Consider the following 26,509-nt stretch of genomic DNA (forward strand, 5'->3'; position numbering starts at 1 on the left):
TCCCTTATGAATATACAGTGGAGGTGAGGAATAGATTTCAGGGATTAGACCTGATAGACAGAGTGCCTGAGGAACTATGGACGGAGGTCCGTAACATTGTTCAGGAGGCAGCAACTCAATCCATCCCAAAGAAAAAGAAATGCAAGAAAGCCAAGTGGCTGTCTGATGAGGCTTTACAAGTAGCTGAGGAAAGAAGGGAAGCGAAAAGCAAGGGAGAAAGGGGAAGATATATCCAACTGAATGTAGAGTTCCAGAGAATAGCAAGGAGAGACAAGAAGGCCTTCTTAAATGAACAATGCAAAGACATCGAGGAAAACAACAGAATGGGAAAGACTAGAGATCTCTTCAAGGAAATTGGAGATCTCAAGAGAATGTTTTGTGCAAAGACGGGCATGATAAAGGACAAAGAAGGCAGGGACCTAACAGAAGCAGATGAGATTAAGAAGAGGTGGCAAGAATACACAGAAGAACTATACAGGTAAGATCTGAATGTCCCTGATAGCCATGATAGTGCGGTCACTGAACTTGAGCCGGACATCCTCGAGAGTGAAGTCAAGTGGGCCTTAGGAAGCATTAGTAACAACAAAGCTAGCGGAGATGACAGTATTCCAGCTGAGCTATTTAAAATCCTAAAAGATGATGCTGTTAAAGTGCTGCATTCAATATGCCAACAAATCTGGAACACTCAACAGTGGCCACAAGACTGGAAAAGGTCAGTTTACATTCCAATTCCAAAGAAGGGCAACGCCAAAGAGTGTTCAAACTACCGCACAATTGCGCTCATTTCACATGCCAGCTCATTTCACATGCCATTTCACAAGGTGATGCTCAAAATCCTACAAGCTAGGCTTCAGCAGTATGCGAACCGAGAACTACCGGAAGTACAAGCAGGGTTTAGAAGAGGCAGAGGAACTAGAGATCAAATCGCCAACATTCGCTGCATCATGGCGAAAGCAAGAGAATTCCAGAAAAATGTCTATTTCTGCTTCATTGACTATGCTAAAGCCTTTGATTGTGTGGATCACAACAAACTGTGGCAAATTCTTAAAGTGATGGGAGTACCAGACCACCTTACCTGTCTCCTGAGAAACCTGTAAGAGGGTCAAGAAGCAACAGTAAGAACCAGACATGGAACAACTGAGTGGTTCCAAATTGGGAAAGGAGTACGACAAGGCTGCATATTGTCACCCTGCTTATTTAACTTATATGCAGAGTACATCATGAGAAATGCCGGGTTGGATGAATCAGAGGTTGGAATTAAGATTGCCAGGAGAATTATCAACAACCTCCGATATGCAGACGATACCACCCTAATGGCAGAAAGCGAAGAGGATCTCAAGAGCCTCTTGTTGAGGGTGAAAGAGGAGAGTGCAAAAGCTGGTTTGAAACTCAACATTAAGAAAACTAAGATCATGGCATCTGGCCCTATCACTTCCTGGCATATAGAAGGGGAAGAAATGGAAGCAGTGACAGATTTTACTTTCTTGGGCTCCAAGATCACCGCAGACGGTGACTGTAGCCATGAAATTGAAAGACGCTTGCTCCTTGGGAGGAAAGCTATGGCAAACCTAGACAGCATAGTCAGAAGCAGAGACATCACCTTGCCGACAAAGGTCCGTCTAATCAAAGCTATGGTTTTCCCAGTAGTAATGTATGGCTGCGAGAGCTGGACTATAAGGAAGGCTGAGCGCCGAAGAATTGATGCTTTTGAACTGTGGTGCTGGAGAAGACTCTTACGAGTTCCCTGGAGAGCAAGGAGGTCAAATCAGTCAATCCTAAAGGAAATCAACCCTGAGTGCTCATTGGAAGGACAGATACTGAAGCTGAAGCTCCAATATTTTGGCCACCTAATGCGAAGAGAAAACTCTCTGGAAAAGACCCTGATGCTGGGAAAGACTGAAGGCAAAAGGAGAAGGGGACAGCAGAGGATGAGATGGCTAGATAGCATCACCGATGCAATGAATATGAACTTGAGCACGCTCCGGGAGAGAGCGCAGGACAGGAAGGCCTGGCGTGCTATGGTCCATGGGGTCACGAAGAGTTGGACACGACTGAACGACTGAACAACAACAAACATGCATAGGATTGCACCTTAAGGTTGGGAGTTGTAGGTATTGTATCTGCCTAGACATGCACAGGATTGTGCCCTTAAAGATTTTTTATTTTCAGAAGATTTGCTGTAATTTAAAGGCATTTTGCTGTCTGGGCAGCACAATGTCTCCGACCTCCCTGTGCCAAATCCATTAAAGACTTTGCATCTACAGCAGGCAGTTATTTAGCATTTCAGAGTAAAACCTTCCAGCAATATAATCCCAGGTAACTGAAAGCTGACCCTACTCTGTTAAAATCAGTGACAGTAAAATCTTTTAAAATACAGTGTGCTGCTGCTGCTGCTCTCTCATATTATGCAAAATTACATTCTTCCTTCAAATACGGCATTGCCCTTCTTATCTCTTCACTCTTATATCCTGACACATCTCTGCCTGTAACCTTTGCTTGACCTTTGGATAGCTGACTTTGCCTTTTCTCCCTTGCTACCTCTTATGCCAGGAACTCCCTCCCAAAATGCTGCTGTGAACTGACCTCTGTTATTTAATTCAGGTCCCTGCTCAAAACCCACATTTTCCAGCTTTGGCACTACTCCCTAGTCCCCACTCTCTATTACTGCAACGCATTCTAAGCGAGTGTAACTGCAGGAATCACATATTCTTCCCCTATTTACCTTTTCCCCTCTCTTCCTCTGTAGTCTCACTTGTGTCTGTTTCTAGATTGTAAGCCCCTTGGGGCAGGGACCTGTCTTCTCATACTTTGTAAAGCACCATGTACATGGATCAAATCATCATTATTGTCATCTATTTTGAGGTTTTAGGAATATATCTATTTATTTAAATCCATCAATCTATTTCAACAAGCATTTAAATCAATTCTCAGTCCTAGCTTTGTATAGTATTAGTCAAACTCCACATGGGTGCATTCCAGATAAATGGCCTAAACTCTGGAAGAGGTTTTCAGAATTCAGCTTTGAATAAACTTACATAATGTGATCCTTTCAGCTAGCTGAGAGGTCCTTCTGTAGGCCCTTCTGTAACCTGGCATGGAGGATGCTACAAAACACCATATATTTAAACCATTTCAGTGATCTATTTGAACCAGTGCTGAAATTATGGGAGGAAAGATGGGGGGAGCCCTCAATGAAACCCAGAAACCCCACCATAAGCATGGCCCTTACCACTTTTAGCCCCTCCCACCAGTTCTCAAATGCTATATCCTCTACTTGTAGGAGCCTGCTTGACTGTACTGAAATGGGAGAATTAGGTCTACGGTCTTCTGAGTGTTCTTTTTTGCTGTCTGTTACAAAAACAAAGACAACAAAAAACCTGCATCAAAAAGCCTCTTCTTTGTTCTGTTATGCTTGTGAGCTGTGGGGTCCAGAAAGGAAGTAATGGAACAGAGAATTCCCTGGAGAAGGAGAGTAAACTGAGATATAAGGATGGATGGCACAGGATGGCAGTGATGCACACTGCATTATTTCTTTCTCTAATGAAACTTCCTTGACCAGTGAAATCTCTGTCCCAGTCTGTCTCCACACTGTCAAAATAATTTTCATAGGAGTCTCATCTTGTTCTCCTCCTTCCACCCCCTTAATTCTAGAAGGGAATTCTCAGGAAGGTATCCCTTGTTTTCATGTCTCCATTCGGGACCTTCACAAAGCAAAGAAGCCAGCTAGACCTATTCTGCAGCAGATGTTCTGTTCCAGCCGCAACACAGCCCGCAGCCCAAAGAGACAGAAACCAGCTCTCTCCTGATGGCTTTTTGAGTTGGACTTTCCTCAACTCTCTCCTGCTCATTTCCCTTGCTGGAGTTCAAGAATGTGCTCACCTTGGGAGGTAGGGCTCTTTTAAATGCTGACATAGTCCCTGATATAAGGTAAGTTGCAAAGTAGTTAGTGATGTTGTTCCATTTCACTTGGCTGCAAAGTTCCCTCACCACAGAGTTTAAGGCAGCTGGGACCCTTGGGAAGTGGCAGGAGACCGGACAGGAGGGAGTATTTGACCAACCAAGTGCATGGGAGGATAAAGGTGTTTAGGCTGCCTAAAGATAGGCAGGCAGTTAGTTAAAGAGATATTGTACCTGGAGACATAACATGGATGGATATGGACAGGCATCCTGAATAAACAAAGCAAAGGAGAGGTGGAGACCAGCCAGGTACATAGCCACAAAGAGACATGGTGAAAAGATCCAGCCATGGAGATGATGGGGATGGCTTGAATAAAGACTGGGCGGTGGGGGTGAGGTAGGTAAGAGGTTAAGCTACTTCCAGAGGGATGGACAATTTTCTTCCCCCTCTGTCATCCCCTCTATCCACTGCAGGTTCCCACTAATAATACTACAAATATGAATAATGACAATACTAATAATTTTACTTAAAGGGTACCTCTATCCGATGACCTAAAAGAGCTGTACATTGGAACATAGGAGTCTGCCTTATATTGAGCCAGACCATTAATTAATCTAGCTCAGTATTGTCTAGTAGTCACTGACTGGCAGCGGCTCTCCAGAGTTTCAGACTGGGGTCTTTCCCAGTCCTATCTGAAGATGCCAGGGATTGATCCTGGGACCTTCTGCACACAAACCATGTGCTCTAGCATGGAGCTATGGCCTTTTCTCCAAAATCGTATCCTTCCCCTCTTTTAGAAAGCTCCAAGTGGCTTTCATGGGGCTCCCCAGTAGTCTCCCATCCAGGCACTGTTCAGGCTCGCACCTGCTTAGCTTTAGCATCAGCTACTTTTCTTATGAGAGAAAAAAAAACAGGAAGGGAGAGGATTTTAAGGGCACTGTTCCCATAATTAAGTAAAAAGACACATTAGTCAAATAGTCCAGCAGTACTTAAAAATGATACACTCCCATGCACACTTACTTGGGAGTAAGCTCCACTGAACTTAATAGGACTTATTTCTAAGTGAAGATAATAAGGTTTACTCTAAGATTGGCTGGGCTTTTTTGCGGGGTGGGTACACTGGCACTTTAATCATAGAATCATAGAATAGTAGGGTTGGAAGGGGCCTACAAGGCCATCGAGTCCAACCCCCTGCTCAATGCAGGAATCCAAGTCAGAGCATCCCTGACAAATGGCTGTCCAGCCTCGTCTTGAAGGCCTCCAGTGTGGGAGAGCCCACCACCTCCCCAGGTAATTGGTTCCATTGCCGTATTGCTCTGACACTCAGGAAGTTTTTCCTGATGTTCAGTCGGAATCTGGCTTCCTGTAACTTGAGCCCATTATTCCGTGTCCTGCACTCTGGGATAATCAAGAAGAGATCCTGGCCTTCTTCTCTGTGACAACCTTTCAAGTACTTGAAGAGCGCTATCATATCTCCCCTCAGTCTTCTCTTCTCAAGGCTAAACATGCCCAGTTCTTTCAGTCTCTCTTCATAGGGCTTTGTTTCCAGTCCCCTGATCATCTTTGTTGCCCTCCTTTGAACCCTCTCCAGCTTGTCTGCATCCTTCTTAAAGTGTGGTGCCCAGAACTGGACACAGTACTCCAGATGAGGCCTAACCAGTGCTGAGTAGAGGGGAACTAGTACTTCCCGGGATTTGGAAGCGATGCTTCTATGAATGCAGCCCAAAATAGCATTTGCCTTTTTTGCAGCCACATCACATTGTTGGCTCATATTCAGCTTGTGATCGACGACAATTCCAAGATCCTTCTCGCTCGTAGTGTGGTTGAGCCACGTATCCCCCATCTTGTAACTGTGCATTTGGTTTCTTTTTCCTAGGTGCAGAACTTGGCATTTGTCCCTATTAAATGCCATTCTGTTGTTTTCTGCCCAGCACTCCAGTCTATCCAGATCACTTTGAATTTTGTTTCTGTCTTCCAAAGTATTAGCTATCCCTCCCAATTTTGTGTCATCTGCAAATTTGATCAGCATTCCCTGCACCTCCTCCTCCAAGTCATTAATAAAAATATTGAAGAGCACTGGGCCCAGGACTGAGCCCTGCGGTACCCCACTCGTTACCTCTCCCCAGCTTGAGAAGGTCCCATTGATAAGCACTCTTTGAGTCCGATTCTGTAGCCATTATCTTTTAATCTTTACAGAATTTTAATGGCTACTTTATTATCTTGAAGTATCTAGTTGGAAGAATGAACAACCACATGAACTTGTGTTCAGACAGTTCTTTGTGCCATACCATGAAATCATACAGTTTGTGTAGACTGACAAGGATGTGAAATGTTTTCTCTTTGTTGTTAAATATTGTATAAATACTGAACGATGGTGTTATAACTTGTTTTATTCAAAAGGGGGAATCCTCCTGCCAAACATCTATCCAGAAATATGCAGCCAGAAAAACACACCCTGATGAAAGTCAGTTATCTGCATATTTCAAAAGGCCTTTTTGTTAAGTCAAAGCCCAAATCCTGAGGTGTAGAATACAACAGATAGAATAAGAGGGTGTGGGAGAGAGATGGAATTAGGGCATCATTACAAGACACTTCAGCCATATTTCTAGGGAGGAGGCAAATGCCACCTCAAATAAATTAATATCCTTTCTGCAGAAATTGGGTATGTTCCAAATTCTTCATTTTGTTTCTCAGAAGCGTGGTGTTTTTAGCTTTCTAAACTAGGACTGCTTAGCTAGTTAAGCTAGCCAGGCGTTTTTAGCTTTCTAAACTAGGGAAGGTGCTGTTGCACTTATGGTTATTATATACTTATTGCGCTTGTGGGTTTCCCGTCGACAGCTGGTTGGCCACTGTGTGAACAGAATGCTGGACTAGATGGACCCTTGGTCTGATCCGGGATGGCTCTTCTTATGTTCTCAGGACCAGGGTTTGTTCAGTCTCTTCCTTCTATGAGCAGCCCTGTGCCCTGAAAAGCCTCCCCCTTCAAGAAGCTCGGCGCAGCAGAGGCATAATGGGCTGCTACTAGAAGGGGAAACTGTCAATTCCAAATGTACGCACTTCAGTGTACTTGTGGGCCTTTTTTGGATTCCAGCTTTAATGTCTAAATATTTGTTACAGCAAAGAGTCACAAAAACACCTTGCTTTAAACAAATAAAATAAAGGAGATTTCTGATAGAGGTTGATTACATTTGAAAACTAAATAAATACCTCTCAGAATTAATGCATTTACCAATTAATGTTCTTTTATCAGGAGGTATTTCTTTCTTCACTTCCTCATCTTTGCTGTCTAAGTGGATAACAGTCCAATTATAAATCGTATAAAATACAATTACAGTAATGGTGCTCAAAAGCCAGTGGTGGTAAATTCTGAAGTGCAGGCCCTCATCATGACAGTCCCCCTAGCCACACCCCAAAGAGAGTCCAAAAATGCAGGCACCTGTGCTGATCCATATCAACAAACTAATTCCAGCAGTTTCACCTCCCCCAGGAGCAGGTATTTTGTAAAGCTAATGGGTCTTCATTGTCCAGACCAAGCCAAAATATTTCCCTTACAACAGGTAACAATATACTGATGCTGGGAAAATTCATTTCCACTCCACCTTCTGTGAGGATTGCAGCTAAGCTCAGAGGGATCACAGAATTCTAAGGAAGTGGCAGATAGCATCAGTGTCCCTGATAATTAAAAAAGTGCCGGCACTGCGTTCCTATGAGCCCTTCCTCCACTACACCATTGTCAAAAGCCCAATTCCATTTGAGACTGTATGAAAAGGAGCATTGTTTTCAGGACTGGAAAATAAAGCTGTTCTACTCAGCACAAGAATGACTTATTTTATGTTTATTTCTGGGCACCACAGTTCAATAACTGTCAGCAAGTATCTGGCACAGATTAATTTCAGCTGTATTACTCAAGGACAAGTGGCTTTAGTATTGCAACCTAGGATTATGATCCATAAACCACTTTGAGCAGAAATCCTAAGCAGTCTTCAAGAAAATAAGGTCTGATAAAGTTTACTATCAAATAACTGTATTTGGGATTAAGGTATCAGGTCAGTTGACCTGAAAGATGCTATACCAGTTCAGTTCTGGTGCTCTGTGAACTGTACCATTAGAACCTTTAATTTATTACATATTTATTTTCTGAGTTTATTTTAAAGTTATTTTACAGTACCAGGAAATTCTAAATGCTTTAATTTGGAATCACCAAATTAAAGTATGATCTACTATGGTTTTTCATTCAGCTCTTACAAATTTTTGGTTTTTTAACCTTTTACCAGTTGTTATTTTAGAGGAATATGATACATAAATTTAAACATGTCAGAAACAGTGTTCAGCACTTCTAATGATATATTACCTTCATATTACTGAAGTCCCCGAGGTAGTTTGGCAGACATCATTCAATCATCAAGGTATCATTACCATGTTTTAAGTTTAAACTTCAGTGCCTAAGAACTTCATGCTTCTTAATTCAAGCTCTATCATAGTTCAGAGAGGGAAAAAATCCTGGATCATCTGAACTGGCCTATACTACATTATCCTTGTGTGGCTGATTTTTGTTTTCCAAACTAAATCTCTTGTTCCAAGAGATATTGTTCCAAGAGATATTGATATAACCTACAAGTTCTGGTAAAACGGAGAAAAATCATAATAAAAATAACTACCAAATTGAGTAGCGGTAAATCAGGGGTGGGGAATCTGTGACCCTCCAGATATTGTTAGACTCCAATTCCCATCAGCCCCAACCAGCATGGCCAATGGTCAGGATGATGGGAGTTCTAGTCCAACAAAATCTGGAGGGCCACATGTATGCTAAATAGACTCTTCCTTAAGTGTATTAAAATTTTCAAAAACTGTTAACGCTTATATAAATATACAGTGTTAAATTGGCATCAGTGTCTACTCATAGTCTAAATATTTTATACTCAAAAATGGATATAGACTCACTTGCATTATTATTTAGTACAGTATGGAATTGTTACTTGCATTGGGTTGAATCAAGAGGAGCATCCTCTGTTGGAGGAAAGTGGTTTTTGGAAACTTCTCCACTGGAGGAAGCTCCTCTGCAGCTGACCCATTAACTTGAACTATATACTATACCACGAGATTTCAAGCACTGTTGTAGACAGCTTCCCTAAATGAAGAAAAAAAACAGTCTGAGACTCTCATCCTATGCATGGAGCCAAACAGATGAATAGAAAAGGGAAGAAACGTGACATGCTGAAAGAACTGCCAAGAAAATGTGCCCTGCCAAAACTAGGAAGCCGCTTCAATCATCTCTCAGTGCCATCAGTCAACACAGTATGTGGGAAGACACTCAGCTATCACTGCTTCCTTTATTGAGAAATGGTCGGGAAACGGGCTCCACACCTTGACACCTGCCCATTTGAGGAATGAATGAAAAACTGGATGACTGGGGATAGTGTTAGGAGAACTCATGCATCCATAGCAGAGTATGTTCTCATAGTCCGAGAACATGCCTCAAAACCTTTGGAAGATAGGTGATCTATAACTTGAATAGTTTAAACTATGATTTGTACTAATTAGGGTTGTGTATGTAGCTTCAGAATAACACTGAGGCAAGTAAACTACTTTGGGGTCCAATATAAGTTGGAGAAGACTCTTACGAGTCCCCTGGACTGCAAGGAGGTCAAATCAGTCCATCCTAAAGGAAATCAACCCTGAGTGCTCATTGGAAGGACAGATAATGAAGCTGAAGCTCCAATATTTTGGCCACCTAATGCGAAGAGAAAACTCCCTGGAAAAGACCCTGATGCTGGGAAAGACTGAAGGCAAAAGGAGAAGGGGACGGCAGAGGATGAGATGGCTAGATAGCATCACGGATGCAATGAATATGAACTTGAGCACGCTCCGGGAGAGAGCGCAGGACAGGAAGGCCTGGCGTGCTATGTTCCATGGGGTCACGAAGAGTCGGACACGACTGAACGACTGAACAACAACAACATAAGTTCCCAAGTTCCTTAATTACCTGCGCTTTGCCTTCCATTGTCCACATTTGCTGTCTATGTTCTCCCTGTACTTATATCTACAGCTGTTGCAAACTTGGGATCGTTTTAACTGTTGTATAGCTATAGATGCTGCCTCTTTGTGCAAAAGTTTCTTTTGGCAAAATAGAGAACTGCCACTGGCATCTAGTTAGCACAGAGATGCCATTTTCTTCAGCTTCCAAAGTGTCTTCCAAGGGGGTATTAGGGAATAAAAAGTTATGGGAACTAGAAATACGGGGAGGACAAAACATTAGTTTTGTCCCAAACCTGCAACAGTGACCCTTGCATCTTTCCTGATATTATCCCTCTTGTGGAGAAAACTGGACCAGATGTGAGGGAGGCTGCAACACCCTGCATGGTACGGCTTCTCTACAATCTCCTAAACTCAGTGCACAAGTTGTGCATAAAACCTTTGGGAGGCTGGCAAGGAATCAAGTTGCTTCCCAAGAACCAGGTACGGGTCTGGGAAGACTGCAGGCCAACTTGGAGCAAGGTGGGAATCAACTTGGCTCCCCACTAACCTCCCAAGCCCAATGCGAAACAGAAGCAAACACTGCAGCTGCCCTCCCATTTTAATCCAAAATTCTTCCCAAGTAGAAGTAGATCACAGGACATGTATGTGTGGGTGTGTGCACACACACATGCAGCAGCATTTATCTTCACACTCTCCTTTCCCTGAAAGGAAATTTACAAAGTGGACGGGGTAGGGGGCAGATCTAGTGTGGATTACAGCTTTCTTGCCTGTAAACTGGATCAACCAATTACTACTGAACTATGCTACTTTTAAGATGGAGGGCCAAGCTACACATGATGGTGACAGAGCTGGCTGCTTTAAACTTGGGTCTTCCTCAATTACATATACAACTGGTGTGGGTATGTGTCAAATTTTTAGAGGAAAAGGAACAGGTAAGTAAGGAGAGCTGACCCTCCCCCCCACACACACACTTGCCATACCTCCTCCAACCCCCAGTTGGCACTTTTCTCCTGGAGACTGGGAGAGACTATGAGGAGATAAATGGCAGGTATAGTGAGGGCTCAGGAAGCTTCACCTGCGTGTTCCTTTTGCAGTCCATGTGGTGGAAGGATAGTAATTGTATTATATATTCTGTAGCTTAAGTTTATCCTATTATTATAAAACCTGTATTTTCTGATATTGCCGAAGTTCTTAATTGCCTGGTTCAGAATATGAATTTATCCAGCTTGCAATGCTTGGCTATATTACAAATCAAGCATCATTTACCTGAAAAGTTCTCTAGCTCAGAACATAAAATGGGATTGTACACATCTACATACAGTGTTTAAAGGAAACTGCCATCTCTTGTAGCAAAGAGCTTGTCAGTAGGAATTATTTGCTTTATTTTTATGCTATGCCCTTATGCTATTTCCTCATGAAAAATGCCTTACTATATGAAAAGTGGGTATTAAGGTTTGCTCTCTTTCATGAGATAGTGACAGTTACTCAATTTCACGTTCTTAAAAAGAAACTTATGATCAGGGTAAACCAAGTGGAACCTAGGCTGGTATAGGCAAGGAAACCTCAGGCCTGAAAATGTTTATTCCCACATCCTGTGATCATTTTAGGTGTTCTGGATAGATGTAGGTCTGGAATATCTATCCTAAGTGTCTGGTTTACCAGTCTGACAAACTGGGGGCAACTATTAATAGTCTGTACTATTAGAATAAAGCTATTAACCTTTGAATAAGTCCTATTTACGATAATGGGACTTCTGAGTAAAAATGAATAGAGCCAGGATATTTCTTTTAACAGGCAAGAAGTATGTGAACTGATTCACAAGAGAGGTTCTCAAGGGCTAACACATCCCCACCCAAAACACACCGTTCATGACAAAAGTAAACAATGCTGGGATACAGGTTGGAATGGCTGCAAGGAAGAGTAAATACACTGGCTGTGGACACTCAAGTGTGCTGGCATACCTGTTGTGATAACTAGTAATCTATCTTTGCAGCTAGCTGTAAGTGCTGTTAATAAACACTTCTGTGTTTAGATGTGCATGTGTTCCTAACAGAAATGAATATAATTTATATGTACACTACAGCTGTTTCAATCACTGTTGAAAAATTATGACTATATGAGTATATTTCTTCTCTTGTAAACATTCAGGCTGCATATGTAAAGTTGCAATCCAGATTGGCAGACTGCAATCTTGCTGTAGTTATCGGTTTTGATGGATAGAGTACTTATCTTTGCACCAAACAAACAGTTTGAATTTATGGCACCATTTGAGCCATGACAGAAATAGATTTTATGGCAATTTCTTCTCCAACACGTCTCCCAACACACACATCCTATCATCATCAGCCATGAGTCATGACTCTGGCTAGTCAGCCAAATTAGGTGCTGACAAGAGGGCTTGGGGCTTATAGAGTTTGCATGAGGATTCTTCTACAAAAGGAACAGGTAACAATACAAAAGAAGGATTAGCTAGATCTTGCTCAAAGTCACGTCAGCAGTGCAAAATGATTTGACAGATCTATGCACTATTAGACTGGCGATTCCAGAGCAGCCAAATCTTTGTAGATACCTTTAAAAGCAGCATTTGCAACAGAATTGTGCCTTTTTAAAATAGACTCCTTTGTGTGTTCACATTTCCCTCAAAGGATTAAATTAACAGTTCTGGCTTCCATGTATTCATCACCTAACAACCAACAATACAGGACCATCATCATTCAATTATGACTCTGCAGAACTACCATGGAACTGGACATTTAAAAGGAAAGCTTTGCATCCCGCAAGATACTTTTCTGAACATCTGCAATGTTCTTCAAGTTCAATTGACTAATAAGTTGCTCTTTAGTTTACATGGTTACAAAAATGAATCGATATTAAAGACTTCACCTTGGCAGAAAAGAATGGAACCAGGTATCTATGCTCCAGGTATTGACAGTGATCTACAAGTCCACACATGAAAGATCCATACACATTCTAGAGATGTTTTTTTAGCGCTTTCCCTTCAATAGCTGTCACATTGAGCCCCCAGCCTGTTCTGTAAAGTTCCTCAAATCTCAACAGTAATTTGTGGGTTAAATATGGGAGCGAAATGAAACCTGGCTCCCCAAGCTTAACGACAACAACAAAAACGTCTGGTGCAAACATACAATTGCTAACACACACAGATTTCACCATACAGTCCTATTATTCAGACGTAAAGGAACCTGGTGGTGTTTGAATATGCCACAGACAAAGCCAGTACCAAACAAAATGTACAAAATTCATTGAATGACTGTGGATTCATATTACTGTATTTTAATTGAGAGGCGCAATTTAGAGGCACCTTGCATTACGGTTCTCAGTAGACCCTGGCCCTGTGAAGAGGCAACAGCCAACCATGTGGTCATCACAGGTTGAACAACTGCTTGTCGAACCATTTACAAAACTAGTACAAATGTGCGTACACACGCACACACACGGATGTTCATGAAAAGTGAGTACATAAAACAGAGGTTCACACAAGACTTGATTATTCAATACTTGATGACTGGCAGCTGAACATGTGAACTGATTTCCCTGAAAAGTATCAAGGCAGCACTGGGAGGTATGAAAATCTCTGGTGGTTTGATCTGTGGTAGCTCATTCACCTATGCAAGCTATCATGTGGTCAACATGAATGTGTGAACTAGCTCACAGTTACTCCCTTTCCTCCATGGTGATAGGGGAGGGGAAATAAAACCAGTAATGTGAAGCCACCCTCAAATTCTTTCTCAAGCTACAGACAGGATTATTTGCAAATTCCTTGGCTTTCATGTGATGATAAGCTATACTGAAGAAAACGGAAACACCAAACAGGTTTGTAAAGCATGGATGGTTTTCTGTCTTATCCTTACCACCCTCTTAAAGAAAAAAAAAAAAAGTATTTCATGGAAAAGTGACATTTTAAAATAGCAGCTCTACAAAATGTTAGTTTCTTTAAAAAGGCTGAATTCACAAGGATAGTGTTTGTATAGCCAGCTACACACATTACATCATCCAAGGCCACATATATTATTTGTATATGTATCCTGGAAGAAGTAGGATAGTGAAAAAGAGATTCGTCACGCACTCTGCAAGTTAGAATCCAGTTTCCTATCCTCAGATGGTGCTCAAGATTCTGACTCCAGTAATAACTGTCTCCCACTGAGATGAAAGCACTGACAAACACATCTTATCTTGATTAATGTACATTTTAGAGTTCTGTGTAGAATGTACACATGTATTTAAATACATGCACATACAGACAGATTTATATTTGTGTTATATACAGAGATAGGCACACTGTCTGTTCTATACATTTATAAATATTGTATAAAATATATATGTCTGGAAAAAACATTTGTCTGTTAGTGAATTGAAATAATTCAGTAAATTTGAATCTGGATTTTCCCCAACCCCACCCTGTGTAGGAATGGCACGAAATGAACACTGAAGGGATGCTGGGAATTATGGTCAAACACATCTGGACAGTGCCAGATTTAAGAAGGCTGATCTAGGGTTTAGTCCATAAAGTGATTTGCCACTAAGAACTGAAACACACAGTCAGGATAACCACGCAGCGTAGTTTTCCTGGACCTTACCATTCAGCTTGCAGATGGGGCATTGAATGTTTGATAGTGCCCCTGAACACACAGAAATCTAGCATGTCAGGAAGAAGGCTGGGCTAGAGCTCTTCTCCCTGCCATGCTAGTTACATATGAGGTACTAACATGTACAGGAATGTTCCTTTTTTTAATATGAGAACATTTCAACATGTAGTCCTCCAAGTGTAGTTGGAAATGGTACAGCCCAGAAAAGGGTGTGCCATGTGAGTCTTCAGATGGTGGGTTTCAATTCTATGGGTGCAATCCTATGTATGTTTAGACAGAAAACAGTCTTACAACTCCCAGTATTCCCCACGCAGCATGGCTGGCAGGGGCATGCTGTCTAAACGTGCATAGGATTGCACTTTGTGGGTCTAAAGACTGAGCAGCCACCTGGATGGGGACTTCTCTATTGAAACCCAATATACTATATACTTCACCACATGGATCATCAGACATGATGGTTCTTGAAACCATCCCACCCCAGACCTAAAAGTTTACAGTGTTTGAAAAGTATACACCATAACATAAACAAGTGCAAAAACCCAGAATGGTTAGACATAAACAGCTTACGTTCTTATAGCAAAGCAAAATACCATATCATTAGAAACTCTTGGCACAAAAAATATCTGCCTTGTGTTGTATAAAGGCAGACAATGGTTATTTCTAAACTAAACGCCCACTGATGCATTTGTACAATTTCAGAGTATACAAGGTAACCATCTATCCTGAGGATATCTCACACAAAACCTGAAGAAATACTGCCTAGTCTATAAAATAAAAATGGTTTAAAAATTCAGGAACAGCCTAACATGCTCTACCCTCAAGATATGTTTTGCTGCACATCACTATAAATGGTTTCAGACATGCAGTTTCTAAAGGAAGAGATAATCTCTCTTTCAAATATGTTTGGCCTGGTCTTATTCTCGCCTATGCATTTATTTTTAACCACTAGTAATAGGGTAACAATATAAGAAGAGCCAATATTTTAAAATGGAAAACTGCATTGCAAAATTCTGAAAAAGTGCAAATGTCCTGGTATAATTACATTCTGATTGATGTGCCGGTTCGGGAAATTTGGCACGTTCGCATTAAAATGAGAACCCAATGCTTTTCTCACCCATGTCTATGACCCCAAGGTGTCTATCTGGAGAGCCACAGCCCATTCAGGTCCTGTCAGTATATATGTGGTTGAGATTTTTTGCCCCATTTCATTAACTTGAAATGAATTAATCCTTTTGTCGCTGATTTGCCATCTCGTTTGGCAAAGTCTTTTTGGAACTCTTTAAAGTAGTTCTTGAACTGGTCTCACATATTTTAAGTATCTGTCAGTGTTGAAATGATCTTATAAGGGACAAACTACACATTATACTGCACTTGTGTGTAATTAAGCTTTTACAGTCGGGGCCAGAAATATTGGAGCAAGGATAACTATTTTGGCAGTTGGCCTCTGTACACCACCACATTGAAGTTGAAAGGAAACACACCCAGATGGGAGCGAAGTCAGGACTTCCAGCTGTAATTCAAGGGGTTTGACAAAAGTGGGGCACTAACCATTCAGGAAGGACAGCCAGTGACATACACACACACCCATCGTTGGTGGCTCATAAGTAATGGAACAAACCAACATCATTTCAAATTTAAGGATTGCCTTTAATACCTGGATGAAAATCCTTTGCAGTCAATGACTGCCTGAAGTCTGGAACCCATGGACATGACCCAATATTGAGTTTCCTCCCTCGAGATGCTTTGCCAGGCCTTTACTGCAGCTGCCTTCAGCTGCTGCTTGTTTGTGGGTCTTTCTGCCTTCAGTCTTGTCTTCAGGAAGTGAAAAGCATGCTCTATTGGGTTGAGATCAGGTGACTGACTTGGCCATTGAAGAACAGCCCACTTCTTTGCCTTGAGAAACTCCTGGGTAGCTTTTGCTGTATGTTTTGGATCATTATCCATCTGCAATATGAAGCGGCGTCCTATCCGTTTGGCAGCATTTGGCTGAATCTGAGCAGACAGTATAGCCCTATACACTTCAGAATTCATCCTGCTGCTTTTATCAGCAGTCAGGTCATCAATAAACACCAGTGACCTGCCTCCACTGGCAGCCATACATGCCCATGCCATAACACTGCCTCCACCATGTTTGACAGATGATGTGGTATGCTTTGGATCATGAGCTGTTCCTTTCCTTCTCCATACTTTTCTCTTCCCATCATTCTAGTACAAGTTAATCTTGGTCTCATCAGTCCAAAGCATCTCATTCCAGAACTGGGCAGGCTTTTTTAGGTGTTTGCTGGCAAAGGCTAATCTGGCCTTTCTGTTCTTGAGCGTTACCAGTGGTTTGCACCTTGTTGTGAAGCCTCTGTATTTACATTCATCAAGCCGTCTCTTGACTGTAGATGTTGACAATGACATGCCTCCCTCTGCAAGAGCGTTCTTGATCTGGCTAGATGTTGTGAAAGGGTTCCTCTTCACCCTGAGCAGAATTCTGTGGTCATCCACTGTAGTTGTCTTCCGTGGTCTTCCAGGCCTTTTGCTGTTGCTGAGCTTGCCAGTTAATCCCTTCTTTTTCAAGATGTTCCAAACTGTTGTATTGGCCACTCCCAATGTTTTTGCTATCTCTCTGAGGGGTTTATTTTGTTTCCTCAGCCTAATGATGGCCTCCTTCACTCACATGGACACCTCTTTGGACCACATGTTGGGGGTTCCAGTAAACAGCTACCAAATGCAAATATAACACTCAGAACCACGTCCAGGCCTTTTATCTGCTTGATTGGTCATGGGGTACCCAGGAAACAGGCCACACCTGGCCATGCAGCTGCTTGTCAGCCATGCATTCCATTACTTATGAGCCACCAATGATGGGGTGTGTGTGTGCATGCCACTGGCTGGCCTTCCTGAATGGTTAGTGCCCCACTTTTGTCAAACCCCTTGAATTACAGCTGAAAGTCCTGACTTCGCTCCCATCTGGGTGTGTTTCCTTTCAACTTCAATGCGGTGGTGTACAGAGGCCAACTGCCAAAACAGTTATCCTTGCTCCAATATTTCTGGCCCTGACTGTACAACCCTTTTTCCATTGCAAAACACCCACAAGGGGCAGTTTACATTGAGAAAAGGATAGCACAGCTTAAATTTAATCCTGGCAGTTGCTTTTCCCTGAAACTTCCTCACACCTGCTGCTTTTAGTCTAGTGGGGTTCCAAACCTGTGTTTGCAAGGTAAACGCTGATGGCAGTAAAAGCTGTCGGGGGGTAGTTTCTAGGGAAAAGTGACTGGTGGGTTAGGGGTTTGTTCAGCCCCTTCTCTGATATAAATCCCCCCCCCCCGGTACTTTGCAGTGAAGAATTAGTTGCAGGGGCTTTGTTATATGTACCTGTAGTAGTTCGCTTGTAAGACAAATAATGAACAGAAGACGGGAACAGTAGTACTTCAAATCTAACGTTCAAATCTAGCAAATGCTCTGTTAAGACTCAATTATTTAATGAAGATTATATCCAGGGAAATCAGTGTAAGAATTAGAATGGAGTTCAAATAACCTAAGGGTGGATTTATATTTTCTAGTAGAAGATGATTTTGTGCAGCCACCTTGCATTAAAAGATCCATGTGGATCCAGATGTTTGGGATAGCTCAGTAGGATTATTCCATCCACAGTTATATCTTGAGCTATTCACAAGACCTGGACCCAAATGAGGTGACTACATTAAGGCTGCACTCCTATGCAAACTTACCTTAGAGTAAGTCCTATTGAACTCAATGTTACTTATGAATAAGCCTGTATAGGATTGTGCTGTAAGTCACCTTGTAGGTAAAACCCCCCCTCGATATGTGAAGCACCCTGATCAATAATCCATTTATAGTACTCTAAACACCATTATTTCACTGAGGCATTAGATTGGGTGGCTCCGAAACACCCTCTCCCCCTGAACAGGGTTCGAACTGCACCATGGTTCAATCCATGGTGACGAGCTCTGAAACAGGAGGTGAGACAGCTAGAGCGCTGGTGACGGAAGTCTCGCTCCAAAGTCGATCAGACACGGGCTACAGCTGTATCTGCAGCCTATCACGTGGCGGTGAAGGCAGCAAAAAAGGAATATTATGCTGCCTCTATCGCATCTGCAGAGTACTGACCCAGGAGGCTGTTCCAAATGGTCCAGAGCCTGGTTGGTCCAGTTGCTCTGGAACTGCTAGAGCATTCTAAGGCCTCCTGTGAGGCTTTGGCAAGGCACTTTGTGGACAAAATTGATCAGATCAGGAGTGTTATTCCATGTGTCGTGGATACAGTTAGCAAGCGAGAGGCGGCCTGTGGCAGACCAGTTTTGTGGGATTGGTTCCAGCTTCTTCCTTCTGATGAAGTGGACAAGGTGCTTTCATCTGTAAAGCCGACCACCTGCTTACTTGATCCTTGCCCATCTTGGCTCATTATGAGCTGCAGAGACAGCCTGGGTTAGGGGATCAGGGCAGTGGTGAACACCTCCCTTGAGGAGGGAGTGATGCCATCAGCCCTCAAAGAGGAAGTGATAAGACTGCTCTTAAAAAAGCCCTCCTTGGATCCCCAAGTCCTAAACAACTTTCGCCCAGTTTCGAATCTGCCATTTTTGGGCAAGGTGATTGAGCGGGTGGTAGCGATGCAGTTGAAGGCACACTTGGAAGAAGTCGATTATCTAGATCCATTTCAGTCGGGCTTCAGGCCTGGGCATGGGACAGAAACGGCCTTGGTCGCCTTGGTGGATGATATGAGGAGGGCTTTGGATAGGGGTGAATGCTCCTTCCTTGTTCTCCTCGACCTCTCAGCAGCTGTTGATACCATTGACCACGGTATCCTCCTGGACTGCCTGGAGGGGTTGGGCATTGGAGACACTGTATTATGGTGATTCCGGTCCTTCCTCTCCAGCAGGTACCAGAGGATAGCACTAGGTGATGAGGTTTCGGACCTGTGGCCGCTCACTTGTGGGGTGCCACAGGGTTCCATCCTCTCACCGATGCTATTTAACATTATGTGAAGCCGCTGGGGGCTATCATCAGGAGGTTTGGGGTGCGGTGTCATCAACATGCGGATGACACATAGCTCTACCTCTCATTCAAATCTTCACCAAGGTTGGCCGTAGAATCCTTGTCCGAATGTCTGTAGATGGTGAGTGGCTGGATGGGGAGGAATAAGCTGAAGCTGAACCATGACAAGACTGAGGTACTTTTGGTGGAAGACAAGAGGAGTTTGGGGGATGTTGACTTGGGGTTGAATGGGGTACGGCTACCCTTGAAAGACCAGGTCCGCAGCCTGGGGGTCATTTTAGACTCCCCACTGTCCATGGAGGCTCAAGTGTCAGCTGTGAGCTGGACAGTGCTGTACCAACTCCATCTGATATAGCAGCTGCGCCCCTACCTTCCCGACCATCTGCTCCCATAGGTAGTACATGCCCTGGTCTGCTCTTGTCTAGACTACTGTAATGAGCTCTATGTGGGGTTACCCTTGAATATGGTTTGGAAGCTGCAGCTAGTGCAGAATGCGGTGGCTTGCCTGATTAAAGGCAGCTGCCAGTGTGATCACATTACTACAGTGCTGAAGGAGTTGCACCGGTTACCAGTTGTTTTCTGGGCCAAATTCAAGGTGTTGGTTTTGACCTTTACGACCCTATATGGTTCCAGCCCAGCCTATCTTAAGGAGCGCCTCCAGCAACACCAGACAGGCTGCTTAACAAGATCAGCCTTGGATGGCCTTCTGTCTGTCCTATCAGCCAGGACAGCTAGGCTGGTGAGGACGAGGGACAGGGCCTTCTCTGTGGTGGCCCCCACTCTGTGGAACTCCCTCCCTAGGGAACTCTGCCATGCCTCCTCTTTAATGAGCTTCCGCCACACATTTAAAACGTGGTTGTTCAGGCAGGCATTTGGGGTGGGTTAGAGTATTTTTAGAAATACAATGTCTTAATGTGGAATTTTATTGTTTTAAACTGTTGTATTACAGGGTGTTTCAAAAAGATGGACCAGATTTGAAATCTCTGTATCACTGCAACCACAAACTGCCCATGAATGAAACTCTTACCACTTGAAAGGGTGGGGCATAGAGTTTCAAATGATTACCGCTAGATGCCTCTCTCAGCACACAAACAGCCTCTAGCCTCAGTCATTCGCAAGGCGTTTTGCGTTCTGCAGTTCAGCAAGACTGAATCCGCAATCGCAGTGCAGCGTGCGTTTCAACGGCGTTTTGGCATTGATCCGCCAATGCCAAAGAGCATTCGTCGTTGGTATCAACAATTTGAGGGAACAGGCTGTTTATGTAAGGGGAAGAGCACAGGGCAACCACACACTTCAGAGGAAAACGTGAGAAGAATTCAAGAGAGTTTTCAGCATAGCCTGCGCAAGTCCATTCGTCGTGCCAGCCGAGAACTTGCGATCTCTCATACGCCTGTCTGGTGTGTGTTAAGGCGACGTTTAATCATGAGGCCATACTGGTTGCAGTTGGCACAGGCTATTCGTGCAGGTGACAAAGGAAAACGTGTAGAATTTAGTGATGCGATGTTACAGAACATGGAGGACGACAGCTTCTTACCGCATTTGATTTTTAGTGATGAAGCAATGTTTCATCTAAGTGGTAAAGTTAACCATCACAATGTGCGCATATGAGGATTATGGAATCCACACGAAACGATAGAGAATGAGTGTAATTCCCTGAAAGTGAACGTGTTTTGTGCCGTTTCTCAAAAAAAGGTTTATGGGCCTTTCTTTTTTGAGGGAAACACAGTTATGGGGCAAACGTAACTCGAAATGCTGCAGAACTGGCTCTTTCCACAACTTAATGAAGATTCCTATGACTTCATTTTCCAGCAAGACTGAGCACCGCCACATTGGCACCTGCAGGTTCAAAATATTCTAAATGACACACTGCCTCAATGTTGGATAGGCCGCATGGGACCCCAAGACTTGGCACTACACCCTTGGCCCCCAAGATCTCCAGACAATATACCCTGCGACTTTTTCTTGTGGGGATACATAAAAGAACATGTTTTTGTGCCACCATTAGCGACTAATCTGGATGACCTCAAAAACAGAATCACAGCAGCGGTGACTTCAGTGGAAGAAGACACTTTGAGAGGCGTTTGGGATGAATTCAACTATCGTCTCAATATTGTCCGTACAGCAGGTGGAGGGCACATACAGCATTTATAAAATGGTTAGTAAAACTTGATAACTCATTAAACCGTTTGTAACTTTTGGTGTAAATGTAACATGTTGCCATCGTGAAATATACTGCTTTGAAATTGGGTCCATCAATTTGAAACACCCTATATTGTACATCGCCCAGAGTGGCCGGGTGACCAGCCAGATGAGTGACCAAGAAATTAAATAAATAAATAAATAAATAAATTTCTCTCACCCATGTCAGTTTCATGTTAAAGTATTAAATTGGCTGGTTTCACTTACAATTTAACACACAATATCCCAAGAAAATGAACACTGGATCTCACATGAGGAACTCCTAATCTCTAAAAGTATGTTCAATTATATGTATACCTTATAAGACAGTCCAGAAACATGAACATATTCAGATATGTCCTTCACATGTGCTCTAACTGCTTACTTAAATGGCAGGAGAAGCAAGCTGTTGGCTTTTACTTAGCAATCTTTGTAACAATCTCTAAGCAAATGTTCTCACAGAATGAGCAACTTGGACATTTTTAGGCCTCAAGTCATTCATTTGACATGCCAAGGTCAGAGGCTGCATTAGGAGGGATACTGAATCATATTTAAAATTCCTATGAAAGACAGAAAGGAGATAAATTACAGACATTATTAACACACTGAAATGGCAGAAGGAATACTCAGAGGAGAATGACCTGAGGGCAGGAGTGTTTCTGTTCTGTACATGATGGCCTTGTGCTTTAGAATAGTGAATATTGAATTCACCACCATAGAACAGACTGCCTAATTTAGTGCTATACTGCTACAATGGTAAGTGGCACATCTATATTTAAATATTAAGTAATGTTCATAATGGCCCTTAAGGAGCTTTACACAGAAGTCTGTTAAAACTGATACCATTCAAGCAGCATGAAATCACAAAAACGTCTCCAGCTGATTTTGTCTTGATGTGGCTCACTGCTGGAAATTTGAGCCTATGATGGTATTTGCGACATTAACTGGATAACAGCAGCAGGAATCTAAGGAGATACAGGGGACCTATCTGTTTGTGGGGGGCGAAGGGGAGGACTGTCTGGCACAATGTAGAGTTCGCTACACTATGACTATAATATGAATATAAGCAATTCTATTTTGACTTTCTTAGTAACTATAATTGTTATTCTTTGGCCAATATAGTTATACTCCAAAAATGCAAAGATTTAGGATCATTACTCTGGCCCTGATCTCACCATACTTACTCCCTGTAATGATACACAACCCTTTTTGTACAAAAATACTTTCCTGGAGGGATTCACAAATTTTGGCTAGCTTTCATACCCAACCCAAAATTTGCTGTGACCAGTACCTTCCCTTAGCCCAGGGTAGGTGTCTTGTCCCTGACCTCACAATGCAGCTGCAAAACTCAATGTGAGGTCAGGGACAATCCTCTCTCCACCTCTCCACCTGGGGATGGAGGATTATTTAGAGAGCAATCCTATGTCCCCTAGACAGCGTCTGGGGGACATAGGATTCTTCAGTTTCCTGGCTATGAGGTCAGAGACACGACACCAACCTTGTTTCCAGGAAATGGTGCTCTCCGCCCCATCCCTCTTGTAGCCAGCAATGGAGAGAACCACGCCAGCTATCTCTCTAGAGTATGGAGACAGGGGAAAGGGGACGTTCCTGGTGGCGGGGAGGGGAGACCAGGGTAGTTGGCTTACACTTTTTCTTATCGCCACCCCAGCCTCCTTCCCCGCCGAAACTTCTGCCAGATGGGCGAAATCACCCGCCTAGCTTAAATGCAGCATGGGAGGCGCCAGGCACCACCCTCTTTGCATAGGATATTCACAAGCCTCTGAGTTTGGGGGCTTACAAGCATGCAGGTCACAACCCATAGGATTGCGTCCTTATGCATTTACACTGCACTTCTGAGGCACTCTGCTTTAGAGGTTCTTATAAGTCATGCTGAGTGGGGTTCCTAGCCATGCATATATTACACCAGTGCTGAAGAAACTGCACTGGCAACCTATAATATAACCTACCAAGCCAAATACAAGGTCTTGGTGTTGGCATATAAAGCCTTGAACACCTTGGGACCAGGCTACCTGACAGATCGCATTCCCCAATACTAGAGATGTGAAGGCCTGGAACAAATTGGGAAAATCAGAAAACAAACAGTTTCCCCCCATCCCCCCCCCCCAGACCATTTTTGGTTATTTTCCCCCAAAACTGGAAAATTGAACAGCTTTGGATTATGAAATATTTTCTTTCAGAATTTAAGACAAGGTGTTTATATATTGTTACCAAGCCGTTACTCCTCCACAAATGATTTCTAAAAAATATGTAATAAGAAGACTTCTATAGAAAGACTAGAAATATAAAATGTTTGGAAATAATGAAGCCATGGAGAAAAATGTTTTTTAATCCTCTCTGTAAAATTCCCTTACAAATAAAATAGTTATTTTTTTCTATTTCTTATTAACATTATTGATCCAGTATATCTTTTACTGATAAACATGTTGGGATGCCGCAAGTCATGCTCAGTTTCCCAACATGTGAACTGAGTCACCATATCATAATATGGAAGAAAATGTATATTCTTGACAGTTTGGATTTGTTCTACAGAGTCCTATGTTTCTGGACTTGTCTTCCTCTATCACCAGTTCTTCCTGCTTCCTCTGGTTTTTGACACAAATAGGATCCTAAAATATGTGTGAATGTGCTGCCCAGTTTGTTAATTATAGTGTTGTATTGGTTTTAATGTTTTTATTAATGCTTTCTATAAATGTTTTAGCAATTATTATATATTTTAGTGGTATTTTAATGTATATCAAAACATACTGAATTTTCTTGTAAACTGCTTAGAGATATTTTAAAATTTGGTCAGTGGTATATGAATCTATTAAATAAATAAACAAATAAGTTCTTAAATGTATAGCACAATTGTGGGGAATAATTATTCCAAGGTTCAAAGGAAGTCTGGGCTTGTCATGTTTGACAGAAAATGGTGGCACACTTGCTATGGTGAGTGGAATTGTGGGGCGCTGCTTTCCCTACAGTATGAATTATGGTCACTGAGGTCATCTCAAGCTCCTGATGAGATGCTGGTGCTGGTTGCTGGTTGAATGTGAGTTGGTGAACTAGAAGGGTATTATTCAACCTATTTTGGATGTGGTTATGCTCCCCCTTAAGCAACATGTTTGCAGCTTGGGTGTAGTCTTAGATCTGGCATTAATAGAAGCTCAAATAACATATGTGGCATAAAACACATTTTACCAACTTCAGCTAGTGCACCAGCTGCATTCCCTTTTTGGAAAGAGATGACCTTGCCACAGTTATCTATCCTCCCACAACATCTATATTATAATGCTGTAATGCAACCTTCCCCAGTGCAGTGAACTCCAGATGTTTTAGACTATAACTTCCATCATTCCTGACCACTGGCCATGTGGACTGGGGCTGATGGAAGCTGTAATCCAAAACATTTGGAGGGCACCACATTGGGGAAGGCTGCTATAATGCATTGTATGGGGGAGGGGGCTGCTTTTGAAGACCATTCAGAAACTTCATCTTCATAGTTCACCTGGCTGAAAGATCTTCTCTGTGTCCTGGTTTGCTTTTGGATACAATTCAAAGTAGTGGTTTTAATTTATAAAGCTCCAAAAGTCATTGGACCTGGGTATCGGAAAGTCTGCATGGTCCCCAAATCATTTCCTTTAATCTTCCTCAGATGCGTTCTGTGGATGCTGCCATCTCAGCAGACAGCAATAATGGGAGAGGGCTTCTCTATAAGAGCACCCACCATGGCTCTGGAAAATATTTTTAAGGGATGCCTGCCTAGTGCAGATGCTGTTTACATTTAGATGCTGGGTCAAGTCAACTCTCTTTTCTTGTGCTTTTGGTACAAGTGCATTATGATCATAGGTACATTTTACAGTGCCATGCAAGAGGAAAAATATGCTAAATTACTAGAGGAAGAGCATTCATGTATGGTCTAGATGATGTTTGGCTGGTTTGTTGCTGCAGTAGCTTTAAGTATTGTAAACCACCTTGGATGCTACAACAAAAATGTGGGATAATTTAAAACAAAAATGGGAAAGTGTGTTATAATTCTCCTCTATTTTGCAACTGAAGACAGGCAAGACTCCTTTTTGTTTTAGTGGCAGAGCCAGCCTAGATAGGGGAGGAATAGGCTTTATTTTTGTAATTTGCATGACCAAACATTTCAGGAAGTATCCCTTTTTAAAGAAGATATCTCTGATTCTGCTCCCTCATCACTTAGGGCATCTCTACACCAGCCTAAAATGCTGCATTTAAAACGGGGCTTTCTGCTTCCGGATCCCAACAATTCCCTTTTTCACATGCTTCCTTTCCCCCCTCCCCTTTCTCCCTCCTTCTCCCCATATCTGAGTCTTCTATTATCTTGCATTGATCTCGCTCCTCTTCTTGCAGCTTTTCCTCTTTTCATGGAGGGAACTCAAGCAGAACACAACAGGGTAATTTGATAGCTCATTATCTGCAATCTATTTAAAAACGGAACAAAGTGCATTTAGTGCAGGAGACACCCTGGAGGGACATGTCGTCATGTACAGAGCCTGCAAACTTCCATGCCCACGAGGGAGCAATCTCAATCTCAAAAGCTCTGTGTGAAGAAAGCCTTAGTGTGTGGAATGGCCTTTACAGAGGATATGAAAAGGGAGCAGACATGGGTTTATGTACCAAGTGTACACCTGACAAGGAGTTACAGCTAATGCTAGTACTCTTATCTTTGTACCTTATTTATTTATTTTAGAACATTTATATATCACTTTCCATTTTAAAAATCCCAAAACAGTTCACAGCATATTACAAAATAATACATCATTAAAAGCATAACAGCATTTAGATAAGTTAATGGTTGGGAAATGCCAGGATAAACAAGCAAGTTTTT

At 42.5% G+C, this 26,509-nt stretch overlaps 1 protein-coding gene and 1 pseudogene across 5 annotated transcripts in view; one reads left to right on the plus strand and one right to left on the minus strand.

The window, feature by feature from the left end:
* The window catches only part of GMDS (GDP-mannose 4,6-dehydratase), a 453,335-nt gene that overhangs the window by 68,575 nt on the left and 358,251 nt on the right, over positions 1 to 26,509 (minus strand). The window lies entirely within an intron of this gene.
* LOC146347329 (uncharacterized) lies at positions 20,548 to 21,627 on the plus strand (annotated as a pseudogene).

The sequence above is a fragment of the Heloderma suspectum genome, chromosome 4 (genome assembly GCF_057233095.1).
Source record: "Heloderma suspectum isolate Gila_16-S chromosome 4, 16-S_ref, whole genome shotgun sequence".
Taxonomy (NCBI): domain Eukaryota; kingdom Metazoa; phylum Chordata; class Lepidosauria; order Squamata; family Helodermatidae; genus Heloderma; species Heloderma suspectum.